This window comes from Hyla sarda, chromosome 9 (genome assembly GCF_029499605.1).
Source record: "Hyla sarda isolate aHylSar1 chromosome 9, aHylSar1.hap1, whole genome shotgun sequence".
Taxonomy (NCBI): Eukaryota; Metazoa; Chordata; class Amphibia; order Anura; family Hylidae; genus Hyla; species Hyla sarda.
Window position 1 is genome coordinate 185,164,865 of NC_079197.1, and position 8,916 is coordinate 185,173,780.

General features: G+C 47.1%; 1 protein-coding gene across 2 annotated transcripts in view; it reads left to right on the forward strand.

Annotated features, from left to right (window-relative positions):
• ZDHHC9 (zinc finger DHHC-type palmitoyltransferase 9) overlaps positions 1 to 8,916 on the forward strand; it is a 152,544-nt gene that overhangs the window by 122,083 nt on the left and 21,545 nt on the right. The window lies entirely within an intron of this gene.

Below are 8,916 nucleotides of genomic sequence, written 5' to 3' on the forward strand. Positions count from 1 at the left end.
GAATGCTTTTTGCCCTACGATCTGCACCAATGTTCAGGCTAAAAATTACTAAATCTGACAAAGTTCCCGAATGCTCCAATCCTGATAAACCTGGACACGTGTAAGAAATCTTCTAATGTGACAGCCAAGTAGCACTTACTCCGACCGTAGGCCAGTGAACAGATTATTGTATTGCAGAGAGGTCCTTGTTCAGCCTTCTCCTCTCTGACTAAAACTAAATTCATCATCTTGGCCATGAAAAGATCTGTACTGTATGAGCAGAAACAGTGACTTGACTTTAGACAAGATGGTACCTCGGTAGAGGTCATGTGACCTAGGTGTTGGTATGCCTGGCAGTAGCAGGGCTCGGAGATGTTGCCTAGACTGGTTCGAACAGGTTTGGTTCCCTGGAAGGGAGGTTGGACTAGGGACTTCTCCTGTAACCAAGGGTTGGGAGAATCATGCGACCAAAACGTCATTCATCTGTGTACAGTAGATGCAGAAATATTAACCCTTTATCTATTGCATACGCTGAAGCATTAAAAGTGTAAAGTGCAATTCACATAAATTCCTATTACAATAACTTCCAGCACCTCACACACTTACAGGGACAACTTCTTGTGGAAAGTAACTGGGACAGTTGTACGGGGACCCTACACCAAGGTGCATCATGGGGGAACATGTGACCACTTCAGTAAATGTAGCTAAATGTATCCCTTGTGGTCACAAGGGCAGGAAGTGAAGTGGTTGCTAGGCAACATAATGTATCTCGGTCTGCAGAATGTTTTATTGAAAAGCTTCTAGGAGATGAACATTGAGGATGTTGGACTGTTATTAAAAAAATATTAAAATATAGTAAAAAAGTGCAGATCTTTTAATAACCTGTTAATATAGACTCTGGTGGGAAAATTCTGGAATGATGCTAATGTGCAAAAAAAAAAGTAAAATTTAAGCACAAATTATTATTATTTTTTTTATTTTTATGGGCCGGGTTTATCAGGATTGGAGCATTCCGGAACTTTCTGTCAGAATTAGTAATTTTAAGCCTGAACATTGGTGCAGATCGTAGATTGTCGCCACCCGAGGTCTTTCTGAAATTCCTCCATCCGATCAACTAAGGACGCAATTTGAGCATAAATAAATACATTTTGGTTGAGACTTTATTATTATCAATCAAAAAAAGTGTGTGTGTGTGTGTGTATATATATATATATATATATATATCATTTTTTTATTTTATATGCCATAAATTTGTTTCTGTGGCTCAGTAGTCAGAAGAATATGGTTGCAGTGATCCCTCTGTAGCTGCAGATGACGGATGCCTGTGGCCAGAAAAAGACGGGGATGGGGATGATGAGGATGGGGATGATGGAGATGATGATGAGATTGATGATGATGATGATGATGGATTGATGATGATGATGATCGGTCTGTGCCAGGGCTGTGGAGTCGGTAGATAAATACTCCGACTCCGCTGTTTTTTGTACTTCCGACTCCTCTGTATTAATATGCCAATATATTTATAAACACTTACAGTTGAATCCAAGAAGCTGTTCCACCAAGTTCATCTAAGCTCTTCTAGCAGAGAGAGGTAGTTGGGCAGAAGCTGCTGCCTTCTCCTTTTTGTGTGCTGATCTGCTGCTGAAGATAGGGCAGTGGGAGGATCCAGGAAGGGGCATTTATTATAAAACATGATTACCCTAGTAGAATTCCATAGTCATGTTTAAAGTTTAAGCTAACAATCGAAGTTTACAAGTTTTTATAGCCTTAGCTGAATGGCAGCAGTTTTTCCAATGGTTTTCAGCTTCAGTCTTGAACTATTGACCCTCCATTCCCTTCACTTATGCAAGTGTCTCTAGTCCTGCAAAAAACATATTTCCTTAATCCCTTATCAGTGAGAGGCTCGGTTACCCATGGGTTCCCTGTAACAGCAGAACACAACACTATGGAAAGTATAAGTATTGCCGCTCCTAATTGTGCGTTGCGTGCCATATAGGGAACCACATGAAAAGCTTCTTCACGGTCACTTAACGTGTTCGTTTTGCAGTTACGTGAGGCACTGCATGCATTGGTCTTTATTCTTACAGTAGAGAAGTCATCAATTATAACTTTTTGTGAATTGGGACATTTAATCTTGCTTTATTTTTAATACCAATCTAAATTTAGTAGGAGTCGGTGCATTATTTGCAGACTCCGACTCCAGGTACCCAAAATTTCATCCGACTCCACAGCACTGGTCTGTGCATCTCTTATGCTCTTTCCAGTGTGGTCTATGAGAACACTTCTCCTTCTGTAAGTTTCTTTATAATGTCTTGTTTTTGGGACCACCAGCCCTGCAAACTATTCAAAAGGGATTTGCACAAGCTGCCATACCAGGTACAGCCACTACCTGAGAGGTGGCGCTGTTCCTGTGGGGACTTCTCGCCTCAGGCTGCCCAAACCCAGAGAAGGCGACCGCGTGGACCCCCGTGATCAGACGATTTATCCCCTATCCTTTGGATAAGTGATAAGATGTCTTTGGGCGGAGTACCCCTTTAAGAGGCTGCAGCACTCACTCTTCTTGTCTCATTCCGTCATCATTAGCGATGGCATCAGAAATAGAACATCTTGGATCTACGTTTTGTGACGTCTTAAAATAATTTTATTCTTATTTGTTTAATCCTCCAATTCAATATTTAAATTTTTCTTTAAAGTTCATTTGTTCTTCCCATAATCCTTCAGTATACACGCGTCTTAGTCACAGCTGGTTATTCCTGCCATACACAAAAAAAAACAAAAAAACTTTTCGGCTTGTTTTGGCCGGGGAACAAAGACAACACCTCTGAACCGTCAGCCGACGTCTTTGTTTTGTTGTAACACGTCTGCGAGGATTTATTCCACCTTTTACGGTGCGACACCCACAACGAAATACAATGGGAACGTGGTTTTCTATAGGGAGCGCTATATTTAGGATGGGAGGCGTGGAGCCAGTATGGTGGTTTTTTTGTAGTTATTTTTAGTATTCCAAATAAAAAGGCCGGGGAGCGTACAGTACAATTTACATGTCATCTGGTGTCGGATCACAGCCCGGGGGGGAGGAATCACTGACAGGCTCGGGTTCTTCTCTGTATAGATCATAGTCCTACAGCTTCCTAGTTATTGCAAAACTACAACACCCAGCATGCCTGCTGGGGAACCCAGGGTGGAGAACACTGCTGTAGGATTCATCCAGTTTCAGGGTGCTAAGGGTGAGGGGCAGTGTTGGGTGTGATGGTGGGCTCAGGGTGATGGGCAGTGTTGGGTGTGATGGTGTGCTCAGGGGGATGGGCAGTGTTGGGTGTGATGGTGGGCTCAGGGTGATGGGCAGTGTTGGGTGTGATGGTGTGCTCAGGGGTATGGGCAGTGTTGGGTGTGATGGTGGGCTCAGGGGGATGGGCAGTGTTGGGTGTGATGGTGGGCTCAGGGGGATGGGCGGTGTTTGGTGTGATGGTGGGCTCAGGGTGATGGGCAGTGTTGGGTGTGATGGTGGGCTCAGGGTGATGGGTGTGATGGTGGGCTCAGGGGGATGGGCGGTGTTTGGTGTGATGGTGGGCTCAGGGTGATGGGCAGTGTTGGGTGTGATGGTGGGCTCAGGGTGATGGGCAGTGTTGGGTGTGATGGTGTGCTCAGGGTCATGGGCAGTGTTGGGTGTGATGGTGTGCTCAGGGTCATGGGCAGTGTTGGGTGTGATGGTGGGCTCAGGGTGATGGTCAGTGTTGGGTGTGATGGTGTGCTCAGGGTGATGGGCAGTGTTGGGTGTGATGGTGTGCTCAGGGTGATGGGTGTGATGGTGGGCTCAGGGTGATGGGCAGTGTTGGGTGTGATGGTGGGTTCAGGGTGATGGGCAGTGTTGGCTGTGATGGTGTGCTCAGGGTGATGGGCAGTGTTGGCTGTGATGGTGTGCTCAGGGTCATGGGCAGTGTTGGGTGTGATGGTGTGCTCAGGGTCATGGGCAGTGTTGGGTGTGATGGTGTGCTCAGGGTCATGGGCAGTGTTGGGTGTGATGGTGGGCTCAGGGTGATGGGCAGTGTTGGGTGTGATGGTGGGCTCAGGGTGATGGGCAGTGTTGGGTGTGATGGTGGGCTCAGGGTGATGGGCAGTGTTGGCTGTGATGGTGTGCTCAGGGTGATGGGCAGTGTTGGGTGTGATGGTGTGCTCAGGGTCATGGGCAGTGTTGGGTGTGATGGTGTGCTCAGGGTCATGGGCAGTGTTGGGTGTGATGGTGTGCTCAGGGTCATGGGCAGTGTTGGGTGTGATGGTGTGCTCAGGGTGATGGGCAGTGTTGGGTGTGATGGTGTGCTCAGGGTGATGGGCAGTGTTGGGTGTGATGGTGTGCTCAGGGGGATGGGCAGTGTTGGGTGTGATGGTGTGCTCAGGGTCATGGGCAGTGTTGGGTGTGATGGTGTGCTCAGGGTGATGGGCAGTGTTGGGTGTGATGGTGTGCTCAGGGTGATGGGCAGTGTTGGGTGTGATGGTGTGCTCAGGGGGATGGGCAGTGTTGGGTGTGATGGTGTGCTCAGGGTCATGGGCAGTGTTGGCTGTGATGGTGTGCTCAGGGTCATGGGCAGTGTTGGGTGTGATGGTGTGCTCAGGGTGATGGGCAGTGTTGGGTGTGATGGTGTGCTCAGGGTGATGGGCAGTGTTGGGTGTGATGGTGTGCTCAGGGTCATGGGCAGTGTTGGGTGTGATGGTGGGCTCAGGGTGATGGGCAGTGTTGGGTGTGATGGTGTGCTCAGGGTGATGGGCAGTGTTGGGTGTGATGGTGGGCTCAGGGTGATGGGTAGTGTCAGGTGTGATGGTGTGCTCAGGGTCATGGGCAGTGTTGGGTGTGATGGTGTGCTCAGGGTCATGGGCAGTGTTGGGTGTGATGGTGTGCTCAGGGTCATGGGCAGTGTTGGGTGTGATGGTGGGCTCAGGGTGATGGGCAGTGTTGGGTGTGATGGTGGGCTCAGGGGGATGGGCAGTGTTGGGTGTGATGGTGTGCTCAGGGGGATGGGCAGTGTTGGGTGTGATGGTGTGCTCAGGGTGATGGGCAGTGTTGGGTGTGATGGTGTGCTCAGGGTGATGGGCAGTGTTGGGTGTGATGGTGTGCTCAGGGGGATGGGCAGTGTTGGGTGTGATGGTGTGCTCAGGGTGATGGGCAGTGTTGGCTGTGATGGTGGGCTCAGGGTCATGGGCAGTGTTGGGTGTGATGGTGTGCTCAGGGTCATGGGCAGTGTTGGGTGTGATGGTGTGCTCAGGGTGATGGGCAGTGTTGGGTGTGATGGTGTGCTCAGGGTGATGGGCAGTGTTGGGTGTGATGGTGTGCTCAGGGGGATGGGCAGTGTTGGGTGTGATGGTGTGCTCAGGGGGATGGGCAGTGTGATGGTGTGCTCAGGGTGATGGGCAGTGTTGGGTGTGATGGTGTGCTCAGGGTGATGGGTAGTGTTGGCTGTGATGGTGGGCTCAGGGTGATGGGTAGTGTTGGGTGTGATGGTGGGCTCAGGGGGATGGGCAGTGTTGGGTGTGATGGTGTGCTCAGGGTGATGGGCAGTGTTGGGTGTGATGGTGTGTTCAGGGTGATGGTCAGTGTTGGGTGTGATGGTGTGCTCAGGGGGATGGGCAGTGTTGGGTGTGATGGTGTGCTCAGGGTGATGGGTAGTGTTGGGTGTGATGGTGGGCTCAGGGTGATGGGTAGTGTTGGGTGTGATGGTGTGCTCAGGGTGATGGGCAGTGTTGGGTGTGATGGTGGGCTCAGGGTGACGAGCAGTGTTGGGTGTGATGGTGGGCTCAGGGTGATGGGCAGTGTTGGGTATGATGGTGTGCTCAGGGTGATGGGCAGTGTTGGGTGTGATGGTGTGCTCAGGGTGATGGGCAGTGTTGGGTGTGATGGTGTGCTCAGGGGGACGGGCAGTGTTGGGTGTGATGGTGTCACCTGCGTCTTGCTCTGACCTCTGTCCCGTGTCCTAAGTTCCCATCACTTACATTAGGGTGAAGTGTTCTTCTTCTTCTTCTCATAGAATTGAGTCCTATTGGATGAGGTCACAGGGTGAAGTCATTGAGGATCCTTCATTCTTTACTGTAATAGAAGCCTTAGACCAGAGCTGGGTTAATCTGTGTTTATTAATTGAATTTGTTTTGTTGTTGTTGTTATTGTTATTTTTAATTTAAAAATAGTAAATAAAAATTAAAAAAATATTTTTAAGTTTATTATAATTTATAAATGTTTTAATTTCTAGTCAGACTGGGGCTTCACAACCTCTGGATACTTATTTCATTAAGTCAGTGTTTCCCAACTAGGGTGCCTCCAGCTGTTGCAAAACTACATCTCCCATCCTGTCCGGGCATGCTCGGTGTTGTAGTTTTGCAACAGCTGAAGCCACCGAATGAAGACAAGGTTTGTGCCTTGGAGTTATGACATCACAGGGGTAATGAGGTCACTTCTGTATGATGTCATATGTGACCGTGCAATGTACAACTTGTGATTATGTCTTAAAGGGCCAGTACACTGGTTAATGATGCACAACGTTTCACCTCAGCACTAAATGTTATGACATCACCTGCCTGTCATGTTGCTTGTGATGTCACAATACTAGGTAAACCTTAAAGGGCCAGTACACTGGTTAATGATGCACAATGGTTCACTACCTCTTAAAGTTATTTCATGTTTTAGGAGGAAGAAATCAGCGGCTGGGCTGAAGAAACAGTGTGACTGCAGCTGCGGCAAAACTACAACTCCCAGCATGCCTGGACTGATGTTTTCTGGGAGTTGTAGTTTTGCATTAGCTGGAGGCACCCTAGTTGGGAAACACTGTGTTAGAGACTAGTGATTTGTCAGCAGGAGCCTATACGTTTTAGGTTGTTGTTGATTTCTATTATTAATAATAATAATAATATTACTATAACAATAATAAAATAATTAGAATGTTTTCTGTATTGGGATTAGTAAGGAGTTGTCAGGAATTTAAATATTAATAAATAAAGGCTTCTTCTAGCAATAGCGCCAAACCTATACATACATTGTGTTTGGTATTGCAGCTCAACTCCACCAAACCAAATGCAGTCAGGATGCCATACCATATACCACCTGTAGAGAAATGTGGCGCTGTTTCTGGGACAAAATAAAAAAATAAATAATGCACCATGTTTTTCTTGTCCATCTATTTCCGAATATCTCTTCTGCTGATACTAAAACATCAGCGACCTCACAACCGAGCCCAATTCTTTTTGTCCAGCCTGAAATCTCGGCCTCTTCTAATCCGCACTTAGAATATAAATGAGATGACATTTCATGATTCACCATTTTATTGGAAATTAGAATATTAATGGCTGAGGGTGACGTCACTGATGGTCTCGGTCCTATCGGATGATCAGCGTGATACGGGAGGGTGATGACTGGCGGCGATGGTGTCATGGTGGATACTGATCGCCCGTCAGGCTTCCTGGATATACGGCGGCGTCTCCGCATTGTTTCCTCTATTGCTGTTGTACGATGAGGTTTAGCTGTTTATTGATTTGGTAACGGTGACACCTGCTGGATAAACGCTGGTAATGCAACATGAATAGGTTATCTCTCAAATATATAAATAAAAGTATGTAAATATGTGTCTGTAAGTGAAAATGTGGTTCCAAACACAGCAGGAAATCATTGAACGTCCTGTCCATGTGTTGAATAGTGTCTTCTGATACATGTGTTTTCTGTGTGCCTGCCTCAAAGGGAGCATGCACGTGTGTGCATCCATATATATGTGTGGTGAGTGAGTGTGCATCCATATATATGTGTGGTGAGTGAGTGTGCATCCATATATGTGGTGAGTGAGTGTGCATGTGTGCATCCATATATGTGGTGGGTGAGTGTGCATGTGGGCATCCATATATGTGGTGGGTGAGTGTGCATGTGTGCATCCATATATGTGGTGGGTGAGTGTGCATGTGGGCATCCATATATGTGGCGGGTGAGTGTGCATGTGTGCATCCATATATGTGGCGGGTGAGTGTGCATGCGTGCATCCATATATGTGGTGGGTGAGTGTGCATGCGTGCATCCATATATGTGGTGGGTGAGTGTGCATGTGTGCATCCATATATGTGGTGGGTGAGTGTGCATGCGTGCATCCATATATGTGGCGGGTGAGTGTGCATGTGTGCATCCATATATGTGGCGGGTGAGTGTGCATGTGTGCATCCATATATGTGGTGGGTGAGTGTGCATGTGGGCATCCATATATGTGGTGGGTGAGTGTGCATGTGGGCATCCATATATGTGGTGGGTGAGTGTGCATGTGGGCATCCATATATGTGGCACCCCTGACATTTTTCAAGTAAATGTATTTTCTCTCACAGGAAAGGATTGCAGTAACACAGGTTTAGCTATACACATGTTTATTCCCTTTGTGTGTATTGGAACTAAACCAAAAAAGGGAGGAAAAAAAGCAAATTGGACATAATGTCACCAAACTCCAAAAATGGTCTGGACAAAATTATAGGCACCCTTAACTTAATATTTGGTTGTGCACCCTTTGGAAACAAACAATAAGTGAAATCAGTGTCTTCCTATAACCATCAATAAGCTTCTTACACCTCTCAGCCGGAATGTTGGACCACTCTTCCTATAACCATCAATAAGCTTCTTACACCTCTCAGCTGGAATTTTGGACCACTCTTCCTATAAGCATCAATAAGCTTCTTACACCTCTCAGTCGGAATGTTGGACTCTTCCTTTACAAACTGCTCCAGGTCTCTTATTGGACGGCGCCTTTTCCCAACAGTAATTATAAGATCTCTCCACAGGTGATCAATGGGATTTAGATCTGGACTCATTGCTGACACTTCAGAACTCTCCAGCGCTTTGTTTCCATCTATTTCTGGGGCTTTTTGACGTATGTTTGGGGTCATTGTCCTGCTGGAAGACCCAAGATATTGGATACAAACCCAGCTTTC